The following is a 26592-nucleotide window of genomic DNA, read 5'->3' as shown; positions in this document are numbered from 1 at the left end:
CCATAATCAGCATCCATGCTCCTGTATTTGATGTGCAACTTATTTGTTATGGATCTTTAGAAGCTGCGAAAGAAAACTGGTTAAAGCAGCCTAAGAAGTGAGCTCTCTGGAAACTTATTGGCCCAGAGACAGATGGGAGCACAATCGCGGTCTCGGTCGCATCCCTCGCTGACCTGTCTGAAGCAATTGCTCAAAGACACTCCCTAATGAAAGAGCTGCCTGACTAGCTGGCACTCCAGACTAGCTGGTGCCGGAACAAATTACCCTCCGTTACTGCAAACTGTTTGCAGGTCTGCGTCCCCACCTCCTGCTGTGGCAATGTTCCTGTAAGGAATGATGCATTAAAACAATTGAAAGCCAGTCAGAAGCTTGCGCTATTCTTGGCAACTGACGTCAATTCTGAAGAAAGGACGAGCTTTTGTAATTCCCTTCATCTTCTCCATTTTTCCTAGGTAATCTAACCCTTCAGAAGCCACGCTGATGGACACGGATTCCAGGCACCTGGAATCTCTGCGGTCCACAGCCCTGGCTCAGGTAAACTCATGGCCAGTGCATTTTGCCTCACATCCTTTTTCACATTGACGAAAGGTATCGTTGTAGGTGCATTTTTAAAATTATATGAAATGTTTTTGGCTAAAAGTCTCTGTTCTCTGTTTCCACTAAGCACCATGCTTTTACAGACCCTCAGATGCTGTTTTGTGTGCCTCTAATTCTTTACTTCCAGTGGCTGCCTGATATCCCACTGTCGTGAGCATGCTGCATCCCCATCCATTCTCTTGGTGGTAGACAGGCGCAGTGACTCAGCACTACACAAACGTCAGTGCAGGAGAGTCTTTGCAAACGTCCTCTTGGGGATCATCTTTCTGGGCACCCATACAGGACTGGGATGGTTGGATCACAGGGTGTGCATGTGTTCCGCCTGAACCTTGGACTATCAGGCTACTCTCCCGAAAGGTGGCCCCAGCCCCAGCCTTACAAGCAGCAAATCTCCACTAACTCTTGGCATTATCCAGTTTTCTAATTGTTAATCTGCTAAGTGTAGTGTGAGATATGTTGGCTATTTTCATTTACATCGATCTAATTTTTATGGGTTTGAACATCTCTTCATTTGTTCCTTAGCCTTTCAGATGTTCCTGAATTGCTTTTTATCATATTCAACCTGGTTTCTTTCTTTTTCCTTCCTGATTTGCTGGAGTTCCTTGTTTAATCTAGGTATCAGTTCCTTGTTGCCTTTAAATAGTGTGCGTTTCTTCTCTTAACCTGTTATTTTTGTCCATGACTTCCTGTGTTGACTAGGAATTCTTTATTTTGATATAATCAAATTTCCCAATCCTTTTTTTTTTTTTTTGAGAGGTTGTTCACTATAGGGCGCGTGCGCTCGCCAGACAGACAGAGAGAGACAGAGACAGAAAGCGAGAAATCACCCCCCAGAGAGGATGGCCATGCCACAATCCCTTCTCCTCCATTCTCCTCTCGGGCTCTTGGGCATGCACACATATGCGCCCGGCGTGGGTTTTAAGCCACCGGGTCCGGGACGCGAACCGCGGTTGACTACGTGGGAGCCCAGCGACATAGCCATTACACTAACTGCTGGTCCCCACCCCCTTTTTTTAAGTTTCTTGCCAGAGGGTGCATGCATTCACGAGAGAGCGAGTGAGTGTGCACACAAGTATGAGCAAGTGAGGCAGAACCCCAGTGGGACATGATCATGCCGCAATCCCTTTTCCTCCTTTTCTCCACCCCTTCAATATCCTTGGCATGCACACAAATGTGCCCAGAATGTTTATCAAGCCACCAAGACTAGAATTCAAACCGCAGCCAGACATGTGGGACCTGACTCCCTATGCACATGGGACCTGACTCTGCCTTTTTTGCTTTATAGTTCGTACTTTTGATCTTTCTTACTCTTAGGCCACTAACATGGTTTTCTATTAATTTGACTTATAGGTTTACTTTTTCCCTTAAAAGATTAATAAAACTCTCAGAGAGTTTATTTTTTTCTATCTATAATAATATTAGGTAGGATTAAGTTTTATTTATTTTTCTCAAGTTATTAATGAGTTATGTCTTTTCTTGATGATCTGGGACACCCTTTATGAGACAGATCAAGTTTGTAAGATTCTGTTTCTGAGTACTCCTTTCTGTCCCATTGGTCTGTTTGGTTTGCTTTGGACCAGGGTGGTGGTATGCCTTAATACCTAGCAGGGCCGGTGTCTCCTCTTCTTTTTCAAAGCTTCATGTATTATTAATGGTCCTTTACTTCTCCAAGTAAAATTTAGAATCATTTAAATCTCTGAAAATATTTAGCTGAAATTTGATTAGAGTTGTAATGGATTTACCAGTGTTGGATGTACAATTGACTGTTAGCATATTTACAAGAACATAGAATGTCTTACTGTGTACTAGTAAAATCTTTTCAAAGACTCTTTTATCAGAATTTCATAGTTTTCTCTAGAGAGGTTTTGCGAATTTTTAAAGTTAATACCCATACAGTTCTTAGCTGCTATGTGTGGGCCTTCATTATTTTATTTTATTTTATTTTATTTATTTATTTTTATTTTCTTTTGTAGAGGTTTTTGCTATTGGGCATATGCGCTTGCCAGAAAAACAGAGAGAGACAGAGAGACAGAAAGTGAGAAATCATCCCCCGGGGAGATGGCCATTCCGCAATCCTTTCCATGTGTCCTATAGAAAATTTTAAAAAGAATGAAAATAAAAAATAAAATTAAATATTGAAAAAATATGTGGAAGATATATATATATATATATATATATATTTGTTGTTGTTGTGGAGAGGTTTTTGCCTTAGAGTGCATGTGCTTGTCAGAGAGAGCTAAAGACAGTGAGAGGGAAAGTGAGAAATCACCCAATCACCCCCTGTGGGGGGGTGGTCATGCTGCAATCGCTTCTCTTCAGTTCTCCTCTTGGGATCTTGGGCATGCATGCACATGTGCCAGGCATGAGTTTTAAGCCACCAAGCCTGGAACTTTAGCCATGGTCAGCCAGTAATTGCTATGCTATTTGCTGGCTCCATTTTAAAAAAAGAATTAATTATTAAATTTACATTTAATCACAATATATCATTACAGATATACAACATTGCTCTTTCTGGCACAAATATGGTGCATATCAGCTAAGACAAAGATATTACCATATACTTTATTATCAGCAAATAATAAAAATAAAATCATTTTTGTGTCAATTAAATGTTTCCCCTTCTTTCCTCCCACTATTATTCCCATATTACCCCCGTCCTTACTATCTCTAGTATCTACTGGTGTCCTCCCAGCTACTATACCTTTCAAACTTCCAGATTCTGCTGTAGACTGCAGATATTTGGTATAGATTGAGTGGGGACATACAAAGCCTGTCTTTCACAGTCTGGCTTGCTTCGCTTAGCATTAAGTTTTCCATATTCATTCACTTTGAATCAAATGTTGGAGTCTCATTGCTTTTTATGGCTGAGTAGTATTCCATAGAGTACATAAACCACGTTTTTCAATCCACTCACCTATTTTTGGACAATTGGGTTGATTCCATGTCCTAGCAATTGTAAACAATGCTACAATAGACACTGACATGCAAGTGTTTTTCTGAATGAAGGTTTTTTTCCTTTGAGTAAATACCTAAGAGTGGAATTACTGGGCTGTATGATAGTTCTATTTGTAGGGTCACAGTTTTTATTATATTTTCCAGTTAGCTATTGCAAATGTACACTACAGTTTTTCAACTGTAAAAATCACTCTTGATTGAAAGTTATTGGAGTAGAGAAATGTTAGAGACTTTTTGAAAAGTTGATCTTATTTCCGAAAATCTTATGGAGTTTTATTATTAGTTGTAATATGTTCTTAGTTCTGTTTCTTTTTTAAAAAATATATATTGTCATGTTGTCCACAGCTAATAGCAGGTTTATCTCTTTTTTTCCCTTCAAATTGCCAAAATTGTTATTTCCTCTTTTCTTACAACATAGGATAGGGTCTCCAGTACTAAGTCATGCAGAAGCAGTAATAGTGCTTTTGTTTTCTTGTTTCTAATCTTAAGTAAAATGTGCCTAATTTTTTGTGTAGGAAAAATGTTTATATAGGTTTTCTTTGATACGAGTTTTAAGGGTTTCTTTTCTCTCTCTTTTTTTTAAGAGAGATTTTTGCTAAAGAGGTGTGTATACTCAACTGAGAGAGACAGAGAGATAGAAAGTGAGAAATCACACCCCATGGGAGATGGCCACATCACAGTCTCTTCCCCTCCATTCTCCTCTTGGGATTTTGGGCATGTGTGCACATGTGCCCAGCGGGTTTTAAGCCACTGGGTCTGGGACTCAAACTGTGGTTAACTACTTGGGAGTCCAGTGATGTAACCATTATGCCATCTGCTGGTCCCAAGAGTTTCTTTCCTATCTCAGTGTTTTGGTCTATTCAGGCTGCTGTAATAAAATGTCATAAACTGATGACTTACAAAGAGCAGAAACTTCTCTCTCACAGTTCTGTAGACTGGGAAGTCCAAGATCAAAGTGCTGACAGGTTCAGAGTTTATAAGTGCTCCTTTCCTGGCTCAGAACATATTCTTCTCTTTGTCTTCAAATAGTGGAAGAGGGATTTTGGCTCCCCCAATTCCTGATAAGGGCACTAATACCATTCAGGAGAGCTCTACCTCATGACCTAATCACCTCCCAAAGGTCCTACATTATAATACCATAACATTGGGAATTAAGTTTCAACCTATGAATTTTGGGAAGGGATACAAATATTCAGTCCCTAACATTTAGTTTACTAAAATTTTAAATCATAAAGTCTTGGGGGAGGGGCAGAGGGTGGCATGAGGTTAAAACACTGGAGACAACCCCACATGAGAAAGTTCCAGGTTCAGGTCCGGAGACCTCCCTGAGTATGCTGGACATATGTGTGCTTATGATCTGGGTCCGCCTAAAGGCTGGGGCAGATCATGGTGTCGAGACCTTGTTGGGGTGCTGTCTCTCCCCTCCCATTCCTCTTGCTCATGAAACAAATAAAGTTAAGAAAATTTAAATAACCAATGAACTCTATGAAACAGCATTTTTGTATCTACTGAAATAAATGCATATTGTATCTTGTTTACTCTTTACTATGATGAATAACACTGATGCATTTTCTGATAAATCTTCCTTGTATGGCTGGGATAAACCAGATGTTATTTTTAGTACATTCTTGGATTAGTTCAGCTGGTATTTAATTTTATTTAGTATCTTTGCAGCCTCACTCGTAAAGTGAAATGGGCCGATAGTTTTTTCCTTTGTATTGTTCCAGTAGGTTTTTAATCCAGATTACATTAGCTTCACAAGTAATTCTAAGCACTTTTCTCTCCTTTTTTCACTTACTAGAACAATTCGTGATGGAATAAAGATGATCTCTTGAGAGTTGGGTAAAACGCATTTGTAAAACCATCTGGGCCAGGGACTTGTGGGAATGAAGTTATTATGATTTCAATTTTTTTGGATGCTTATTGATTTATTCAGGTATTATTGGTTTGTTAGAGAAGTCATGATTCCTTTTTGCATAGAGAAGTATGTCGTGACTTTTCTGACGACCCAATATATATCTTGGCTTTTCATATTGCCCCCAAATTTAGTTATAATGTCTAGATTTGCACATTATTTAGCATGCAGTTATCTGTCACACTTTAAAAACTTTTATTAAAAAAATGTCAGGGTCAGCTGGTGGAGGGGTGATTTAAGTGGCTGGATCTCACACAGCCAACTGTGTGGTTTAAGTCCCAGACTAGGCAACTTGAAAAACATGCTGGGCATGTGTGTGCCCAAAATCCCCAGAGGCTGAGAACTCTGCAGAAAGTTGGCACCCCTGGAGGCGGGATTGGGAACTGCATTTGCGCATGTCTGTGACTACCAGCAACCTGGTCTCAGGCGCGTCCTCGTGTGGATACATTTGGGAACTGCAAAAAAATGAGAGAAGGAAGGAGAAACTATAGATTAATAGATTTAAAAGACATACTGGAGCCAGCCTGTGGTATGGTGGTTGGATCCCACATGCCGACTGTATGATTTGAGTCCTGAACGTGGTGGTATGGGGAGCATGTTGGGCACGTGAGCACGACTGTCCAAGATCCTGAGGAGAAGGAGAGATGGAGGGGAAGGGATTGAGGCATGGCCATTCCCCATAGGGGATACTTTCTCACTTTCTCTCTCTCTGTGTGTCTGTCTCCCTAGTGAGTGCACACTCTCTCTGGCAAAATTTTTAAAAATAAAAAGACATACTGAATAATCACACTATATAGATCTTATCTGCATTCTGATTCAAACTTACAAAAATGTATGAGATATTTGGAAATTTGAACACTGGCCAGCTATGAAATAATATTAAGGAATAGTTATTATGACTGCAGCTAATGATATAATGATTATGTTTAAACACGAGGCCTTATCTTTTAGAGATGCAAGGTGAAATAGATACAGATGAAATGATGCAATGTTTATGTCTGGGACTGGATTCAAAATAAACAGGATGCTGGGGAAGGAAGAGAAACAAGCTTGGCTATGAGTTAGCAATCACTGAAGCTGTGTGTGGTGTATATGTGTGTTTGGTATCTGTGTCTATTTACTTTTGTGGAGGTTTGGATTTCCCCATTGTAAAAGATATAAAAAAGATAAAAAATGAAAAAAAAGAGAGAGACCAGCAGACGGCATAATGGTTATGTCACTGGACTCCCACATAGCTAGCTGTGGTTCGAGTCCCAGACCCAGAGGTTTGAAACTCATGCTGGGCATGTGTATATGCGTGCCCAATATCCTGAGAGTAGAATGGAGGAGAAGGGATTGTGAGCTGGCCATCCCCCCCGGGGGGTGATTACTTGCTTTCTGTCTCTCTGGTGAGTGCACACACCCTAATAGCAAAAATCTCTTAAGAAAGAAAAAAAAGGAAGGGGAAATGGAAAGAAGAAGAAAAGATGAAGGAAAGAAGAGAGAGAAAAAAGGAAGGTGTAAAATTTTGTCTTGGGTATATCAAGTTTGAGATGCTAATTTGACATCCAGAAATCTTTTTTTTTTTTTTTGAGAGGTTTTTGCTATAGGGCGCGTGTGGTCGCCAGAAAGAGAGACAGAAAGCGAGAAATCACCCTCCGGGGGGATGGCCACGCCACAATTCCTTCTCCTCCATTCTCCTCTCGGGATCTTGGGCACGCACACACACATGCCCAGCATGAGTTTTAAGCCACCGGGTTCAGGACTCGACCCGCCATCGACTACATGGGAGTCCAGCGACATAGCCATTATGCCAACTGCTGGGCCAACATCCAGAAATCTTAAACAGGTAGTTGAGTAGAAGGGACTGACGTTTAAGATTATTAAGGCTCCTTATACATTAAGGAGGCCTAAATGTGTAAGTCCATCCAAGTCATGGAACTGACATAAGGTCACCTTAACAATGAGCATAAGTAAGGGAAAAGAGAGATTACAGACTAACTCTGGGGTATTTCTGAAATTGAGGGGTCAGGACGAGGAGGCAGAAGAGGATCTGAGCAGATGCAGACAGGAAGGGAGGAGGAGAAGAAAGAGGGGTTCCTGGGGCTGAGCGAATGGGACGGCGTGCCATCAGGAAAGGGGCACACTCACTGTGCAAATGCTGCGTGGGGGACAGTGACGAGGGCTGAGAGCAAGTGACTTGGTGACCTGGACCAGAGAAGTCCGGGGGAGTTGGGAAGGAGAAACGTGAGTGGTGTGGGTCCTGGAGGGTGGAGGAGAAGACAGGCAGTGACAGAGCTGAGGCTTCAGAGGAGATTTCTCCCTGAAGAGTAGAAACGAGATGGGGCCTGGATGGATGGAAGCAAGAGGTAAAACGAGAGGCTGTCCCACGTGGGGAAGTTCTGGTTTTGTGTCTGGAGACACCTCTGAGTATGCTGGGCACATATGCGCCCATACCAGTGCTGACTGAGCTGGGAGTGGATCACAGCCTCAAGACCCTGTTGGGGGTGTTGTATCTCTGTTTCTCTGTGTCTCTGACTCCCGGAAGAAAGAAACAAAAGAAATGAGATAAAGGTGTGAGTGGGATGTGAGGCCAACAGAGTTATGTCTGTCAAGGTGAGGGAATTATATGCTTTAATTTTTGGAGAAAAGGAGGGAGGGAAGGAAGGGAGAGGGGAGGGAGAAAGGAAGAGACAGAGAAGGAGAGAGAGGACACAAAGGTGACATGGGAGAGAGGGGCCAATGCCTGGACCCTCCAGTGGGTCTGAAGTGGGTTCAAGATCAGGGCAACTCTGATGCATCCTGTGCCAACACATATGTCCTTGTCAGAGGCCTGAACATCACCCCAGGATCTCGCCAGGAGGCCTGTGAATGGTTGATGTAGCCTTGAAGCTCAAGTGGCCATTCTGGAAGCTATGTCCACAGTGAGGGACTGGGCTGGAGCCAGGCACAGGACTCACAGTTAGCACAAGGCTCCATGGGACCCCATGCCAGTCCAGGCTGAGCTCACCCAGAAACACATTCTTGGGCAGCATGTACATGTTCTTAGCAAATCTCCCCTTTCCTGGCAGTGGGTGGCACTGAGAAGCAATCATTGAACCCTGGCTCCAACAGGCGTGTACATCCACTGCTCCCAGCAGAATCCTGGTGACACGGGCTGAGCCCTGGCTGGGCTGTTCTTGTAACTGTCCACAATGAGGGCAAGATGGTGAGGTGAGGCCACACCACATCCATGCCTCCTGGGAAGGGCCAGAGAGCCAGCAGTTGGCACTGGGACCTGCACTGAGGCCAGTCTGCCGGGATGGGAAGTCTGGATGCTGCTTCTGTTTCTGAGGATGAAGCTGGCGTTGAGGTTGGGTTGGGGCTGGGGCCAGAGGGGATATGGGGTTGGAGTAGCTGGACCGACCACACTGAGCCCCATGGCCATCTGACTGACACACAGTTACAGTTTATTCAAGCTCTGCACGGACCCTTTGGTCTCTCTTCCTCAAGTTCAGCACATTTCATTTCCTACTGGAGACAGAGCAGGGGTGATGCAAAAGTCTCACCTGCAAAAAACAAGGAGACACCCATTAAACAAATGAGACCAAGTATGTAATATGCCTGGCAGTGACAAGTTCCATCAGGAGAAATAAAGCAGGGTGGGGAGGGGAGGGGGGGGGAGAGAGAGAGGAGAGAGCGAGAGCGAGAGCAAGAGAGAGATTTTATATCAGGTGGTCAGGGAAAAGGGAAACCCTCTATAAGGAGGAGGTGAGAGAGAGAGAGAGAGAGAGAGAGAGAGAGAGAAGCATCATCACCACACCACAGCCCCATTTCCCCAGCCCTCCAGCTCCTCAGCATCCTGGGTGCCCATGCTCGCATATGCATCTAATGTGTTCTTAGTGAACTCAGGGATCCAAACCTGCAGCTGCAATGTGAACTGAGACTGAAGGAGAAAAGCACTTGGTTACCTGGGAGAAGGAGCAGCACATGCTGATGATGGTGTGGCTGGGCAGGAGTGAGGGAAGAAGTGGGGACAGGGCAGGCAGGTTATGCAGCCTCGTGGGTCCCTCCCACATTTCCACTAGGAAACACTGGAGGGTCTGCGAAGAAAAGTGGCATGGTTAAAAGAGACTCTGTGGGGAACCAGCAGTTAGCGTAATGGCTATGTCGCTGGACTCCCACATAGTCAACCGCGGTTCGTGTCCCGGACACGGTGGCTTAAAACTCACGCTGGGCGCGTGTGCGTGCGTGCCCAAGATCCCGAGAGGAGAATGGAGGAGAACGGATTGCGGCGTGACCATCCCCCCTGGGGGGTGATTTCTCGCTTTCTGTCTCTATGTCTCTCTGTCTGTCTGGTGAGCGCATGCGCCCTACAGTGAAAATCTCTCCAAAAAAAAAAAAAAAGAAAAGAAAAGAAAAAAGAGACTCTGTGGACCCCAGGCCTCAGTGCCAAGGGTAGAGCTGAAGTCCAGTTAAGCAGCTGTTGCAGGCCCAGCTCTACGGCATGGTAGTAGCACAGGGCCCCGAAAGGCTGGAAGCCATAGTGCAGCTGTGGGTGTGGATCCCGAGTTGACTGGAAAACACACTAGGTGCATGTGTGTGCCCATGCGTCCAGGATCCAGAGGAGCTGGTGCACTGAGGAAAAGGGATTGTGGCATGCCGAGGGGGCTTCTCGCTCTCATGTGCATACATGTACTATCTAACATAAAAAAAGACAAAGAGTAAAAGAAACTATTGCAATTATCCAGGCAAAAGATGTTGGTGCTCCAGTGGAGCTGCTAGAAGAGGTCGGATTCCAAATAATTTTTGAAAGCAAAACAAACTATCCTAGTGGATTGCACGTGCAGGGGGAGGGGAAGAGGAGTTGAGTACAAATTGGTAGTTATTAGAGCTGTTTGCAAGTATGTTAGTTGTTTTCTTTTTGGCACATAGTAAGTTTGCATTCCCACCCTCCTCTAAGTCAGATATGAACATATGACTTGCTTTGGACCACAAGAAGTGAGAAGAGGTGTGTGCATCCCCAGGCCGAAGCACTGAGCTGCATGTGCGAGACCCTGCAACATGCCCTTCTCCTGTTTCAGAAATCGTGACAAGATTTCAGCAAGGTGGAGCATCCATCAGCTTGTGAACCTACCAGGTTGAGCCTCCACCAGCTCAGTGTGAACCTGAAGAGAAAAATAAATGTCTTTGTGGTAGCCACTGAGATTTTGGCATTCTTTGTCACTGCAGCATCACCCAACTGGTTTTGACGAATACAGGTTACAAGATTAAAGAGTTTGTTCTGAGCAGCCAGAACGTTGGGGTTTTCATGTTTTGAGATGAGGAGTCTAAGAACCGCTGGTTTCGGGGAAGGGCCAAGAGTTTGTTTGAACACACTAGTCCATGTGTACTGACTGCTGGATATCTGACTCTGGAGTGCAGAGGAGAGGTTGGAGAGATGCATTTGGGGACTGGAAGCGTGAGGCTGGGTGGGGCCACCGGGAAGCTGTATGCACTCGAGTGCAAAGTCCAGTGCAGAGTACTCCTGGGTGTCACCTGTGATGAGGGCTCTCAGCTGACTTGGGCTTGCAGTGTGGAGTGGTTCGTGACCTCGATGAGAGCAATTGTGACGGAGCAATTGTGACGGGAATGAAAGTGATCGAAGTGGGTCTAAGGAAGGACAGGAGGGAAGTGGAGTCTGAGTACACACAGCTCTGCTGAAGAGGACTGATATAAGAGATGATATCTGGGAGGCGGGGCCGTCAACCAGGGTTTTTGTTTTGTTTTGTTTTGAGAGGAACTGTAGCGCACATGTGTGTTTACAGGATAATTCAGTAAAAAGACAAACTGTCCGCATGCATGAGAGAAGGGTCAGTCGATGACGCCGACGTCCTTGAGTGGGCACAAGATGGAACCCAGTGCACAGCTGGAGTGGCTGCTCTTGGGAGCACTCACCCTCCTAGCAGGAAGGAAGGCGGAATTGTGAGTACGTGGGTTGATGTGATGTTGGGGGTAAGGATGGACTGGAAAGTTGTTCTAGAAGACTCAAAACGTTTTTCTCAGGTCTAAAATGTATTATTTTTTTGGGGGGAGGGCAGCAGGTGGGATAGTGATTAAGGCATTGGACGCCCACACAGTCAACCACGTTTCAAGTCCCAGACCTGGTGGCTTGAAAATCATGCCGGACACATGTGTGTGCACGCCCAAAATCCCAGGAGGAGAATAAAGGAGAAGGGGACTGCACTGCGGCCATCCTCCCACCCCCCCGAAGGGTGATTTCTCACGTTCCCTCTCACTGTCTCTGTCTCTCTCTCTCTGGTGAGTACATGTGCCTTTGGCAAAAATCTTTTAAAAATGTATTATTTTTCATTATAATCCTGTCTTTAGCTCTTTCCTATTCTTGCAGATCCACATAGTCATTAAGTATTGTTATTTCACCTGATAGGTGGGACTTGGCTTTGGTGCACCATGGTGTGGCTTTTTCAGAATTGTACAAGGGCTCAGGCTTCTAAGTTGGCTGGCCTGAGTTTGAATCTATTGATAATAGATCCTTGAAGGCTACCTATTTAGGGGGTAGTGGGAAAGTATCCTTTTTTTTTTTTTTGGAGGTATTTTTGCTATAGGGCACGTGCGCTCGCCAGACAGACAGAGAGAGACAGAGAGACAGAAAGCGAGAAATCACCCCCCAGGGGGGATGGCCACGCCGCAATCCCTTCTCCTCCATTCTCCTCTCGGGATCTTGGGCACGCACACACACGCGCCTGGCGTGAGTTTAAGCCACCGAGTCTAGGACTCGAACTGCAGTCGACTACATCAGAGTTCAGCGACATAGCCATTATGCCAACTGCTGGTCCTGGGAAAGTGTCTTATGTGTCCCCCCCATTGGTAAAATCAGAATAATAATAGTATCCCCCCACTTAGGGGATTTGAACAAAGAATGGGAGCCAAGCATCAGCCCTGCCCTGGCACATGGGAGTGTGGGCTGCCAGCCATTATTCTCACATTTGCCTTTCAGGGTGAGCTTTCTGGAGTACACCCGAGTCCCCAGATCAGGTGCCAGCTTCTTCACCTGCCAACCACACCCTTGGCAATCTGCTCCAGACCCCTCCAGCCCTGCATCTCAGCACTGCCTTGCATTTCAGACACGGAGACTTGCCGTTCTCCCACCCACACTTTCTTGTGCTTCCATGATGTCACAGACGCTACTATTTCCCTAATGCCACGGCACAGTTCTGCCCATTCTTTAAGATTCCGTGTGAGTAGTAAGTTTCCCTGCAGAATTTCCCTGAGCTCCCTGTAGATGCTGATCCTGGGTTCTTTCTTAGCTCTAGGTCAACCAGCCTGTTCTCTTCCTTATAAACTCTTTGGGAATAGGGGCTCTGTTGAATTTCTTTTGTTGTTTTTGGTGCCTGGAACAGGACCTGGCACCCACAAGGCCTTGAGGGAGAATTGCGTGTCATTCCCGCCTTTGTAACCCTCTCTATCCCAGCCCTTAGCGCTGCACATCGACTTATTCGTGGATGGTCTGTCTTCTTCATCACGCCATGGATGTCTGAGAGACGAGGCGTTATCTTTCTTCCGACGTCCCCAGAGCCCAACACAGCAGTAGCTGGATAAATGTTTCAGGGATAGAACGGGATGAAGGGACCCTTCTACCTCCTCCAGTGCGCGTGGCATCATGCGTATTTCGAGAGAGCCTCCAGGTGGCGCCGGTCGCTTGGATGTGCGGAGGCCGGTGGGTAACAGCAGCTCCAGCGGGGCCAGGGCTAGTTCCACCGCACCTGTCCCGGCGCACTGCCCGGCCAGGGAGCGGGTCCCGGCGAGGGGACAGCGAGGGCCGAGGATTGACTCGCCACGCAGTTTTCCTCAGGGGAGGCATAGCCTTTTTCGGGGGAGGGGGCTGTGGTGTTTCTCCATACTGTCGCTGGACCTCACCGCAGCTAGTTTAGAAATGTTGGGGAAAGCGACTGCCTCCCTCCGGTCCCCTCGGGCGATAGCCAAGCCTCTGGCGCTAGTTGGTGGAGTCAGCTCTGCTGGCGGCTGTGGCAGCTGGAGGAACGCACACACAGAACGCTATTTATCTGTCCTAATAGGGATATAACAGCAAGCGCATGGCATATCCAGCACTATTCTAAGCGCTTCATACTCCAAGGTACAAAATAAGATTATAAAAAAAATAAAAACTCGTTTTAAAGTGAGGAAACTCAGGGGCAGAGGTTAAATAACTCACCAAATGGCCCATTTAGGAGCAGCGGAGGTAGGATTCGAACCTAGGCGCTCTAAATTCAGGCCTGAAGGCAGCCTACCTCCCTATGAGCCTGTAATCAAGCCACCGTCAAGCTGGCCGCGGCCAGTTCCAGGCCTCCCAGACAACATTTAATAAGCACCTGCAGCGTGCCAAGCGCTTTGCGTTTTGTGTTGGGGAGGAGCAGGTGAAGGGGGAAGTGTCTCCCCTGCAGGGGCCTCCAGGTTGTGGAGGGCAGTCGGGGTGTTTGGTGGAGGGCAGTGTGCCACGTGGTAACGAGGGCAGGGCAGTCGGTGCCCATGCGAGAGCTGTGGGAAGGAGACCCAGCCTCTCTACTGCTCTCTCAGCAGCCCACCCGCTGTTTCCCGTGCCATTCCTGTGACTGGCCTTCTGTTTGGTTGCTGGTCCTCCAGTCTAGGTGTTGGGACCCTGACAGGGTCCCCAATGTCCCTAGGTCTCAGGCATTCTCTCCATCCAGTTTCATCTTTGCCTCCCTGCACAGTGGTGGGGACCACTGTCCCTGGCGATTTCCCTGGTGCTGCTGGCCTGCCTGGGTTTCTGAACGTCAGAGACTGTGCTCCACTTGTTAGACACTGACCAGGCACAGGGTCCCTGGCCTCTCATGTTTTCCCATCTGTCCCAGCCCTGTCGTCAATAGCTGCCACTTGCCTGTTCCTCCGCTGAGCCCTAACTTCCCAGGCTCCAGTCCAGCCTTACCGTCCGCTCCCCCTCCGAGACTCTCCACATTCCAGCTGCCCATCCTGGCTCGACCACATTGCTCCCTCTGTGGGGCTGGGGCTGGGACGCTGCAGGTACAATTCTCTCTGGCAGACTGGCTCCACGTGGGCTCTGGTGGGAAAGGAAGATTGCAAGTTTGGGAGCAAAGACTTGCTCCTGCCTCACGCCTCCTGGTCTCTATATAGTAACAGCAAGTGCATGGCACACCCGGCACTATTCGGAGCACTTCGTACATATGAACGCCAAGGTACACAATAAGATAATAATAATAAAAATCTCATTTTAAAGAAACTCAGGGGCAGAGGTTAAATAACTCACCGAATGGCCCACTTAGGAGCAGTGGAGGTAGGATTAGAACCTAGGTGCTCTAAATTCAGGCCTGAAGGCAGCCTGCCTCCCTACGAGCCTGTAGTATCAGCCCAGCACTGACCTTTCACCTCGCACTGACAGTTCATTCCCATTACGATGGGTTGCAGTGCTTAGCTCTGGCCTCAGAGGTACTAGGCAGTCCCCTCTCCTTGGAGGTCTGGGTCTGAGCTCGCAGGGTCCCTCTTTCAAGCTTCTAAGTTAATAAAACCCCAGTCTCCTCACCTGTGCCTCCAGCCCTGCTGCTTCCGACAGTTACTGTCTCTGTGTTTTTCTTGAGCTTCCCTTTTGGTCTTTTTAGCCTCCAATTTTTGCTTGATCAATTCCCTGGATTAAACTCTCTCTGTTAAAATACCTGATGTGGGTCCTGTTTTCCTAACTAGACCTGATTGATACACGCCCACCCAGAGGCATTGCCCGGGAAGCTCATCACGGTGTAGCCTTATCTTGCTGAGCTGCGCTGAGGAGTCCAGTCCCAGAAACCCTCCTATCAGCCCCAAAAAGTCAAACTTGATGGTAGAGACACTCATTGTAGAAGTCTCCTAATCGAAAGCAACATTTATAAATATAAAAACTCCAGGAGGGAGGGCTTAATTTGAGAAAACTGGTAGGGACCCTAAATCTTTTCATCTCAATCAAAATTGTCAGAGTTAGTTAGTGATAGGTGGCCCCAAAGTCACTGTCTGCCTGGCAGCCCTCCTGTCACCAAGGAAACCACACGGCCAGTGAGCAGGGCCCCCACGTGCCAGCCTAAAACTCAGTTGCCTGACACAGTTGTCATTATCGACCCTGCCGAAGTGTAGCATCCATTCCGGGAAGCACCTCCCACTCCTGCCTGCCACTCCATCTTCTGTTTTCCAAATAGAAAATATGCCTACCTCTGAGAAAGACATGTGCTGACAGGCGTGACGGGGACAGACAACTGGGAGAATCACTTGTTTACTCAACAAGAGAGAAGGTGGGCAGTGCCGCACCAGCACCAAGACTAGTGTTCCTGGGAGCACCTCCACCCACCTTGCCAAGCCCCAAGGCCCCTGACGGGTGAGCACCCTGTCTGCCCAGCTTGCCCTGCAGCAGCACCAGGAGAATATGCCCCATAACCACCCCTCCCGCTATCTGACTTGGTGGTCAACCTCCTCACCTGCAAATGGGTAAGCGAACTCTCATCTGATTAAAAAAAACCCGGTAGCTTCAACTGTGATAAAAAGGTCCATTCACGTACTCAATCATTCTACAAATTTTCATCGAGTATATCTTGTGTACCAGGCATGAGGCTGGGCACTGAGGTGAATAATGTTAATAACTTATTGATGGCGAATGGAGCCAATGGGTACTTGGATGGTACAGTGTGGGAAGGCAGCTTTGAAGAGGGGACCCATCGGCTGAGCCCCAGTCATTTATTGCTATGGAATGAACGACCCCCAAGCTTACTGGCATAAAACAATAACAACAATTATTTTCTCATTTCAACAATGATTTTCTCATCTCAGCAATATAGGAAGGGCTAGGTGGGGACCTAGCATCAGCGAAAGATGGGGACTGGAATCATTTGAGATTTCCTCTCTCCTCACTTCCACGTCTGGTGGTTCATGCTGGCTGTTGGTAGGAACCTGAGTGGAGGATGTCAACAGAAACACCTGCGTGTGGCTGGTTGGTTTTGCCACAGATAGTGGCCGGGTTCCAAGGATGAGTCTGCTGAGAGAGAATCAGAAAGAAGCCACATCATCTTTCTTGACTTAGTCTTAGAAGCTACATGGAATCACTTCTATAGCATTTATTCACTGGGAGCAAATTACTAGGGCTGGTCCAAGCTCAAGGGAAGATGAATCAGGATGCACTTAAAAAAAAAAAAGTTTTTCTATAGGGTGCTTATGCTCACCAGAGAGAGAGAGGGAAAAAGAAAGTGAGAAATCACCCATGGGGATGGGGTGGGGGTGGCCATGCTGCAATCCCTTCTCCTCCATTCTCCTCTCAGGACTTCAGGCACACACACACATGCATGTGCCTGGCATGATTCTCAAGCCACCAGGTCCAGGACTCCAATCACACAGTTGGCCATGTGGGATCCAGCTGTTTTAACCTCCACACCACCTGCTGGCTTCTAGAACTCACCTTTTAATAAAATAAAGATAAATATAAAAATAAACTTAAAGAATTGGTGGACATGTTTTTAAAGCCTCCACAAATTGTGACCTAAAGAAGAAATGAGTGTAAAGACTTAAGATTTATATTCACACCTTGAAGGGATCCTCCAGGTGCTATGCATAGACTGGATTGAGGTGAGAGAGAAATGGGGGGAGCCAGTTAGGACACTACTGGAATGGTCTACAGGAGAGACCATGATGTCTTGGACAAGATAATTGGAACTGGAGTTGAAAAGAGGTAGTTGGACTTGAGAAATGGCAGCAAGATGTGGAAGAATTTACTAATACAATGGACGTGAGCAGCTCAGTACCACGCATTAGGAATTTCTCCAGAGGAGGTTGTGCCTATCTCCCCTGAAGGCTCCAGAGATCTTTGCTTACAAAGCCAATAGGTTCTTCTAACCAGTGTCCTCTCTTGCCTCCAAATGACAAGGTGATGCTGTGCTTTCTAGGTGCCGTGCCTCCAAAGGAATTGACATTCTTTGTATAAATGGGATTGTTTTTCTCATTCCACTCAGATATCCATGGTTTTCCTCCCTGTTGGTGTGGTCTGCAGAAACGGGGATGCAGGCAACGTTAAAGAGATCACATTTGAGGAATTCAGTGATTATGGCCTAAAGAATCCAAGCGAATACATGATTAGATGATGTGTTGGTCTATGTCAAAACTGTAAAATCCAAGTTAGAAGATGGTTTATTCATGTCTGTGCCTAATGAGTATGGCTTGCATTTTTTTTTTAAGAGGGTTTTTAAATTTTTTTTTTTTTTTTTTTGCTATAGGGCGCGTGCTCTTGCCAGCCAGCCAGAGAGAGACATAGAGACAGAAAGCGAGAAATCACCCCCCAGGGGGGATGGTCACGCCACACTCCCTTCTCCTCCATTCTCCTCTCGGGATCTTGGGCACGCATGCACACACGCCCGGCGTGAGTTCTAAGCCACGGGGTCCGGGACGCGAACCACGGTCGACTACGTGGGAGTCCAGCGACATAGCCATTATGCTAACTGCTGGTTCCCTAGTATGGCTTGCATTTTGGGTCATCATCAATGAAGTAAAGAAACAACTTTGCAAGAGTGATTGGACACCAGCATGTCACTGGCACTAGCAGATGCCATGGTAGATGACGCAGTGTCATTGGTAACGGTGTAGCCAGCATTAAACAAATGGTCTTAGACAACTGTAGACACCAAAACCAAAATCAAACAGACAAAACAACCCCCCCCCAAAAAACAACCCCTGAAAACTCAAACTCCAAAGTATATTGTTTCAAAATGAACAAATTCCAAAGATCCATGACATTGTGAGCAGTAGCAGTGCTTCTGCCTTTTTTCTCATGTTGAGAGGTAAAAACACCCAAAAGGCCATGGGCAGATGTTTCCTGGATCTGAACAGAAATAGCTGGTGTTAGGTCTTTACAAAGAATCTTCATGCAAAGTATGAGAATGACACGTTCTTCTACAAGTGCTTCTCTACGGACCATTCTAAATCTTCACTGGGAAATAACATCTCATATAGGCCGAAACATCTGAAATACATTTTTGGATTAAATTGTTGATATAGACAAGGGCTCTACAAACAATATCTTTCCAGGTCTCTGCACACCAGGGGTGGCCCCAGTCATGCTGGTCTTGAAAATGCTGTCTCAGCAGCCTGTGGTGATAAACACTACCGTGTCAGTGTATATGCAAGAGAAATGAGAGGAGAAAAATGGAGACAATGAAGATAGGCAAGTTTACCAAAAGACTTTTGGTATAAATAAGAGCAAAGAAATTCTACAGAACTTGGAGGGTTGTATGTGGTCAAGAGCGTGGTCATGTTTTAGATGTGTTCCTGTATTCACAGAGTGGTCCAGCAGAGGGGAAAGTGATGCCATAGAGAAGAGAATGTGGGTGCAAATACTGGTGGGTGTGCAGGTGTGGTGATGAGCACTTCTAGAAGTTCTCTTCTCAACTCTTCTGCATGAAACAGAAACTAAGGTCATCAGCAAAGCTAGCAAGCTGGAAGGAAGGTGTTACACATTTGAGGAGTAAGGATGTGTCAAGCACTCATCTGGGTAGGTGAGTGAGCAGACTCACCTCATAGGAAATGTGGTAGGAGTGCTGTCTCCTCTAAGGCCCACATGACCAGAATGGTCAGCCCAGGCAGTTTGGTGGTGGTGATTATTATTGTTGTTTTACCTATTGACATACAGCTGTACTGGTGCCAGTGTGGTAGAGGCACAGAATTTGATTTAACTGGGGTTGGTGTGCTGGCTACCAGTCTATTGCCTCTCAGCTCATTCTTTCTTGTGATTTTGGAAAGTTGCTCCTTGGTCAGTTGGCATGAAGTCACATCTCATCAGTAGAGGAGATCGGAGGGTGAGGGACAATTCCCAGTTCTCTGTGCTTTTATTTTAGGTAGGATTTTTTGTAGTTCACTGTGGCTAGTAGTGTGCCTCCCCAAAGGCATCTTCTCCCAAGGTGAACTGTCAGCAAGTGCTGCCAACAGACCTCAGTGACATCACCTCCCAAGAATCAGGGCTGCATCCAACGAGGTCTGGATCTCAGGTTCTGTAAGTGCTCACCATCACACACCTATCAGTACCTGCGCCCACGTCTTCTCTCTTCCCGACAGCATCATTTCCTCCTTGTCTGCTGGTGGTGGGGCATGCTCTCCCATATTCCTTCCATCCTTGGGTGCTCTGTTTCATACCAGGATGGTGGCAGCTCCCCATCCACGCTACTTCTCTATTCTACCCTTAGCAGACAATTTTTTGTTATAGTTATTATTATATTTTTTTACATTAAACTTACTCTTGAGATCAGCAGATGGACTAATGACTTGACTCCCACATGTTCAAGCATGGGTTGAATCCTGGACCCGGTGGCTTAAAACTCACACTGGGCATGTGTGCCCAAATCCCAAGAGGAGAATGGAGGAGAAGGGATTGTGGTGTGGCCATCTCCCCTAAGGGGTTATTTCGTGCTTTCTGTCTCTCGTTCTCTCTGATGAGCACCCGTGCCCCATAGCAAAACAAAACAACTCTCTAAAACAAACAAACGAACAAAACAAACAAACCGTACTCTCATTGAAATTAGAGTTGGTTTCTGTTTCTTAATTGGCCCCTTATTGATACAGTTGAAGTTCTGAAAGAGAGAGAAGACTCATTGAAGTGATGTACATGGCTTATTTCTTTTTGGGCTTGTGTTTTTATTGCTCCTACTTTACTGTCTCCTCCAGTGCATATACACTTGTTCCTGTCTGAAAAATAAAGCAGTATGGACCCATACTTGACTTTTTAACTTTCTTTAGTTATTGCTTTGTTTCCTTTTGTAGTCAAGTTCTTCAAACAAGTGTATTCTAAACTTACTGTGGTGGAATGGGCTGTTGTGCCCAATTCTTAGTTCCCTCCCTGTGAGAGGTTGGCATGATCCTATCCATCATGTAGTTTGCCCACCCTTCTGAAAGGGAAGTGTATATCCCTGCTCCATCAATGTGGAACTTGATAGTGGGAGTTACTCTGCTCCATGAGGCATGGGCAGAAGTGACAGATTGTGGTTCTATGCACAAGATTTATGAGACAAGACGTGTTTTCATTCAACTTTCTTGAGCTTCTGCTATCTGCCATGAAAACAGCATGCTCCTGAGTGAGGCTGTTCCTTAAGTCTGGGATCTAGAAGGAGAAGACACATCAGGGACTGCTCTATCAACATGGCTTTGATCACCATGCCACTCTTTCTTGGAACTATCTCAGTTCCATAAAGAAAGAAAAGCAGTAAAAACATTCCAAAATTTCATTATATTTTAAAAACTTTGAGTCTTCTTCATATTTAACCCATAATCTCTAAGGAAATGATTTTATATAGACACCAAGGGAGGTACATTCTCAGTGCAGTGACTGCCATGGAGGAGGGAAAAGCTGACCCATAAGAGGACTTCAAGAGTTCTGGCATATCAGGGCAGGTCCTTAGGAGTCCTGTTTGCACAAATAAGATTGGTAGAGAGGATATTGATACCAAAGTTGGGCCCTAGAACTCTAGTGATTGAGTTGGCTAGGGCTGCCATAACAAAAATACCATGAACTGGTGACTTAAATAATAGAAATGTTTGTCTTATAGTTCTGAAGGCTAGACATCTGAACTCAAGGCCTTGGCAGGGTTGATTCCTTCTGAGGGCTATGAGGGAAGGATTCGTTCCTTGGCTTCTAGATGGGAGATTTCTTGTTTGTAGAGCATTCTTTCTATATGCATGTCTGTCTCCACATTTGCTTTTTTATAAGGACACCAGGCATACTGGATTAAGACTCATCCTGGGGACTTCATTTTAACTTACCGTAAGAGGAAATGCATTCTCCAAATACAGTCACATTCTGAGGCACTGGGAATTAGGACTTCAAAGTAAGTTCAACTCATAACAGCCAAGATTAGTATTTCTGTGCACTGAAGAGAGAGAAAAGTCTCCCTCAACATCTGGGGTGAGAGGATCTTCTGAATTGACTTGGAACCTCTTTTAATGTAGGAAAGAGTTGAAGTTCTTCCAGCCAAGGTCTTGAGTGGATTTACTCTAAGTTCTCCAAGACAGGGAGGAAGATAAAACAAAAACAGGAGAGAATTACCACTGGAGAAGATATGCTCTGCCAGCTTCTAGAATAAGCTTCATCCGTGGGTCCATGAGCTCCAGTGGCCCAGGTTGGCCCTGGCTACCTGTTACTGGGGTCAGCAGGGGCAGGAGCAGAATAGTGGGTTCTGGAATCAGAAAGACACTAGTATCTTCTACTGATGCTCATGTCGCATGGTTTTTGTCTAATCCTGGCAACTGTGATTAAATTTTTATTCCAATAGGAAGCTCTGTTTGCAGATTCAGTTTAGGATTAGGCTCTGTAGAAAAGAAAGGAAACTAGGAGGAACATATTAGATAAGGTGGTAGAAGACTATGCCACTCACCTCCTGGTTTTTGACAATGAGTCACCCAAAGAAATGGAGTGGGCAAAGTACCTACCTGGTATGTTGATGAGGCGATCTCATTTAATCCTCCTCAGAGGGTTTTTCGTAGATTTTTTTTCACAATCATGACCACATTGTAATTAATTAACTAATCAATTGTCATTGTTGATGTTTGTCCTTGCAAGTTAGTCACAAGTTGAAGTTCTTATCCCAAACCTGACTATATTTGGACAAGGTCTTTATGGAGGTAAATGAGGTCATAAAGATAGGGTCCTATTCTCATGGGACTAGTGTCCTTATGAGACGAGACACAAAATCTCTCTCTCTACCCCTGTGCACATGCGCAAAGAAGATGTCAAGTGAGCCCACAGGAAGGCAGCCAACTACAAGACAGAAAGAGAGCCCTTACCAGAAATTGAATTGGCACCTTGATCTTGGACTTCACAGCCTTCAGAATGGTGAGAAATCACTTTCTATTGTGTAGGTCATCCAGTCTGTGGTATTGTATTATAGCAGCCCCAGTGAACTAACACAATTGATTTAAATAATCTCTGCCCATTTGAAGGAAGAAATCATGCATCTGTATTTCTCCAACACCTCTAGCGCCTGACATGGTGGTTCTCACGTGGCAGGCACTCAATAAATATTCGTTAAATGAATGAGTGATTAGTAGATCAGTGATGGCTATTACTATCCTCATTTTAAACCTGAGAAAATTGAAAGCTGTGAAAAAGTACTTAATACTCATGGCCTAGAGACACGATGGCATTTCTTTAACCAAAGCTAATTGAAAGGGGACCAGGATCAAATATCTTCAGGCACAAACTACAGTAAGAGGTGCTTTAGCTGATCCACGATGAAGTCGTTTGCTCTGATTTCACTCTAGCGTCCTCTCTCTAACCAGGAGGGGGGATTTGCCGTTCCACATCTGAGTCTTTCTCTGTAAATCAATGCTCTCGGAATCAGCCGACAGATATAAAGCTTAGAAGAATTTCATTGCCAAAGGTGACGGGGGGATGGGAGAGGATGAGTATTTGGCTCTCTCCTGAGAGACCTCACAGGCTGGCACTGCCTCTGCTCAGGTCTCTGCCCTGCAGGTTTACAAACTAGGTCTGTCAGCACACTGAGTGTGGCGCCATCTCTCAGCTTCAGCTCTAAGTAATTAAGCTCAAAGATCTGATACATGAAACCAGAATGTCAATTTATTGATTCACAGGAGGACTGGAACCGCCTCTGTCTGGAATACGTGTCTCCACATGGCTTGCACATTCTTTCACTGAAGACAGACCTCCAAGGAAGGCAAATTATCAGAAGGCAGCTTAGTGAACAGGGAATCCAAATGAGGGGGGCTAGTTAGAGGATTCAGACACTTAATGGCATTAAGCTGGGAGAGCCCAACACTATTTTTGCTGTAGGAACAAACTGTCTGATGGTACCAGAATGTTCAAAGCCATAGGCTGAGACACCATATCCAGTGGGCACTTGCTAAGTAGAAAATACATCAGTGAATGGGTGTGGCTGAGTTTCAATAAAACTTTATTTATAAAAGGAGATGTTGGGCCAGATTTGGCCCTCAGCCATGGTCTGTTGGTCCCAATTTTGTATCATTCATTCAGCCTACAGTCTACTGTAGTCCTGAAAATGTCCTCCCACTCCTCACAGCCAATCACAACCTGTTCATCCCAACAATTTTGTGTGTGTTTCCCTGACTCTCCAGCTGCCTAGGTTGAGGTCCTCATAACCTCTCACCCAGGCAACTATGTTCATCTTCTAATTGGATCCTCTGTTTCAAACCTTGCTCCTGCTCAATTGCCAGAGAGATTTTCTACAATATTATTTTATGAAGGGATTTCAACAAGTCTGTGGAAAAACTGAATTAAAATACAGGTTTATGGAACAAGAAATTTGGAATCCATGCATACGTTTTTCATAATACACATTTCCATGAACTTTGTGGAGATCCCCTGTCATTATGCCTTTCTCATGCTTAAAGGTCTTCAGCCACTCCCCCTAAGCCTTCATGGTAAAGTTTCTACTCTTAGCAAGATATCCAAGGCCTGCATGAACCTGACTGAAGACTAACTTTTTCATTCCGGCACTAGATTTGGAAACTTTTTCTTTTTCCTCCCAGGTTCCTAAGACATGGGAGAACACAGGCCTGGCTGTTATGCTGCTTCAATAAAGTGGGGAGACTGGGCAAGAAAGAAGTTAAGGATGGAGCCAGCAGATGGTATAATGGTTATGTTGCTGGACTCCCACATAGTCAACCACGGTTTGAGTTTTAGACCTGGCAGCTTAAAACTCAAGCTGGGCATGTATGCATGTGTGCCTAAAATCCTGAGAGGGGAATGGAGGAGAAGGGATTGAGGCATGGCCATCCCCCCTCTTGCTTCTTGTCTCTCTGTCTCTCTCTTTCTCTCCAGTGAGCACAAGCTCCCTATAGCAAAGAATGTCTCTCTAAAAAAGAAAAGGAGAAAGAAAGATATTAAGGACTACAGTTCCTCATTCAGAGGTGGGAGTTGGAGAGTCAGCATACACTGATGGCAAAGAAATAGTAAGGGATGGCATTGCCAGGGCTACAAGGTCACAGGAAACTAGAATTTTGTTCAGAATTGCCCCATCAGCAGCTGCCGGCAGGTGCTATAGCATAGACCAGAGTGGGCTCTGCAGTTCCAGGTTGTCTTAGACCTTGTCATTCGTGGGACTGAAAGATACTGAATGAAGTCTTAACTTTTGTAGAGGGCCGAGCAAGCAGCAGCTGAGCTGCTATAACCTCCACATGCTTTAAAATAGATTCCTAGGGGCCAGCAGGTGGCATAGCAGTTAAGGGGCTGGACTCCCACGTGGATGACTGCAGTTCAAGTCCTGGATCTGGCGGCCTTCTTTCTTACTTTCTCTCTTTCTGTGTATCTGGTGAGTACACATGCTCTATAGCAAATTAAAACAACAACAATAATAAGTAAAAAATTCTTAAAAAAAGATTTATGCCTAAAAGCCAGTCACATACAACTTACATACAGCGTTGGAGCTTGAATCCAAACTGTTGTGATATCGCCCTAGCCAGCTTTAGTCAGAGATCTATTTTTTTCTTTTTCTCTCTCTCTGTTTGTATTTATTTGGAGATAAACCCTCTCTACTTCTGCCCCATTTGTAAAAACAAAACAAAAACAGAACACATACACACAAACCAAAAAACAAAAATAAAACCAAATCATTCATTGATTTCTGGATCCGTGGATTTCAAAGTCTTCCAGTCACAGTTTTTCTAGCCTGTTCAGGATTGTCTTAACAGCCCCAAGAACTTAAAAATGTAAAAATAAAGCCAGAGGTGAGAGTTCCTCCAGTGGGTCAGACCAGAGAAGGCTGCTTTCCCAGCAAGCTTCATCTCTGCCAAATCTCATGAGATTAGAGCAGGTAGGCAGGGACTTACCAGGATTTCAGTATGTATTAAGTGTCCAAAAGAAAGAAAGGTTTGCTTCTATTGCTAGAGTGATTGAAAATCAGGAGAAGCCTGTATTTTTGATCAGAGGCTTGAAACTCACCACTTTGTGGAACAGCTGCATAGCCCCCGTCCACTGTGGACTCGTTTGAAGCCGTGTGAGCTGCAGAGGCAATAAGGAAAGATCCCAGGAAGACTCTGTAAGTGTGGCTCCCAGGCTAAAACATATATTAATAGTTAATAGCATTGGCAGGTATGCTCTCTGATTATGAGGAAGCCAGCTATTGGGCCATGGTTTGGCATCCTATAGTGGCTAGGTTGGAAAGTCAACTGGAGCAATTTAGTGTCTAATGGAAAAGCTTTTTAATTATGGAATACAAACTGTCTGAAAGTGCCCGGGGGCTTGAGCTGAATAATGAGATTCCTGTTGCCTTGACCTTTTCTGAACTGGAGTTTGCTGATGTGGGGAGACCTCCCCAGAAGACAGACCCTCAGGGACTACAGTCGGCTGTGCTCAACCTAGGGAAATCAGTCAAGTGGGGAACCTGCGGGCTCCATGGCTTAAATAGCCCATTTAGTTTGCTCTAGTAGAGAACATTCACCTTTGTGTTGGCCTCTTTGGTCTCTTAAACTTCTGGTTTTTAATCGTTGAGGTTTTATAGTATTTCTTCTTAGTGTTTATTCTGCTTTTTTATTTTGTAATTTCTTATTTACTTTTGTCGTACCTCTTTATGGCATACAATATGGCTGTTCAATGCATACATGCAGTGCATGATAATCAAATCAAGGATATTACCATATACATCTTTTTCAGCAAAGTACTGTACATTCTTGCATCTGTTAGACCTTTTTTCTTGAGCTCCTTCCTATTCTGCTTCTTAACCTCTTTCCTGCTATTTTACCTTATTGTCACAATAATGGTAGAATTTTGTTTTTTGTAAGTGCCCTTTTCTAACTTTATTTATTTCCACATAATGTTTTATCTGGCTTTGATCACAATATAAGGGGACAGAGAAGTGTAGCCATGAACAGGAGGATTGTGAAGAGGGCCCTTGGCCAAAGAGAGAAAGAGGAAACGTTTTTCCCTTGAAGAAGCCTTTTCAGCAACCCAAATTAATGTACCCCTTATCCAAAGTTGGATTTTATTTCATCACAGTTTCTCAGTTTTATTCTTAGGTCTTTCAATAGACCTTCAGGCTTAGGAAAATAATATCTGAACTACTGGAACTTCACGCAGCATCTTGCTTCATGGTTGGGCTGAGAGGTAGTGGAGTTGGGAGGTCAAGGGAAAGGAGCCTGAGAAGGGACCCCCACGGCTGTGGGAGGTAGGTTTG

The 26592-nt window shown here is 45.3% G+C and overlaps 1 long non-coding RNA gene across 1 annotated transcript; it reads right to left on the bottom strand.

The window, feature by feature from the left end:
* Positions 1 to 8748: 8748 nt before the first annotated feature.
* LOC102498908 (uncharacterized) lies at positions 8749 to 12639 on the bottom strand. The gene is made up of 3 exons (XR_334962.1): positions 12410 to 12639; positions 9397 to 9528; positions 8749 to 8994 (listed from the first exon to the last, which is right to left on the bottom strand). It is a non-coding gene; the product is annotated as an uncharacterized LOC102498908 (long non-coding RNA).
* Positions 12640 to 26592: the final 13953 nt, after the last annotated feature.

The sequence above is a fragment of the Tupaia chinensis genome, unplaced genomic scaffold (genome assembly GCF_000334495.1).
Source record: "Tupaia chinensis unplaced genomic scaffold, TupChi_1.0 Scaffold000316_1, whole genome shotgun sequence".
NCBI lineage: Eukaryota > Metazoa > Chordata > Mammalia > Scandentia > Tupaiidae > Tupaia > Tupaia belangeri.
Note: the sequence above shows the minus strand (reverse complement) of the source record. Positions and strands in the feature narration are given on the sequence as shown.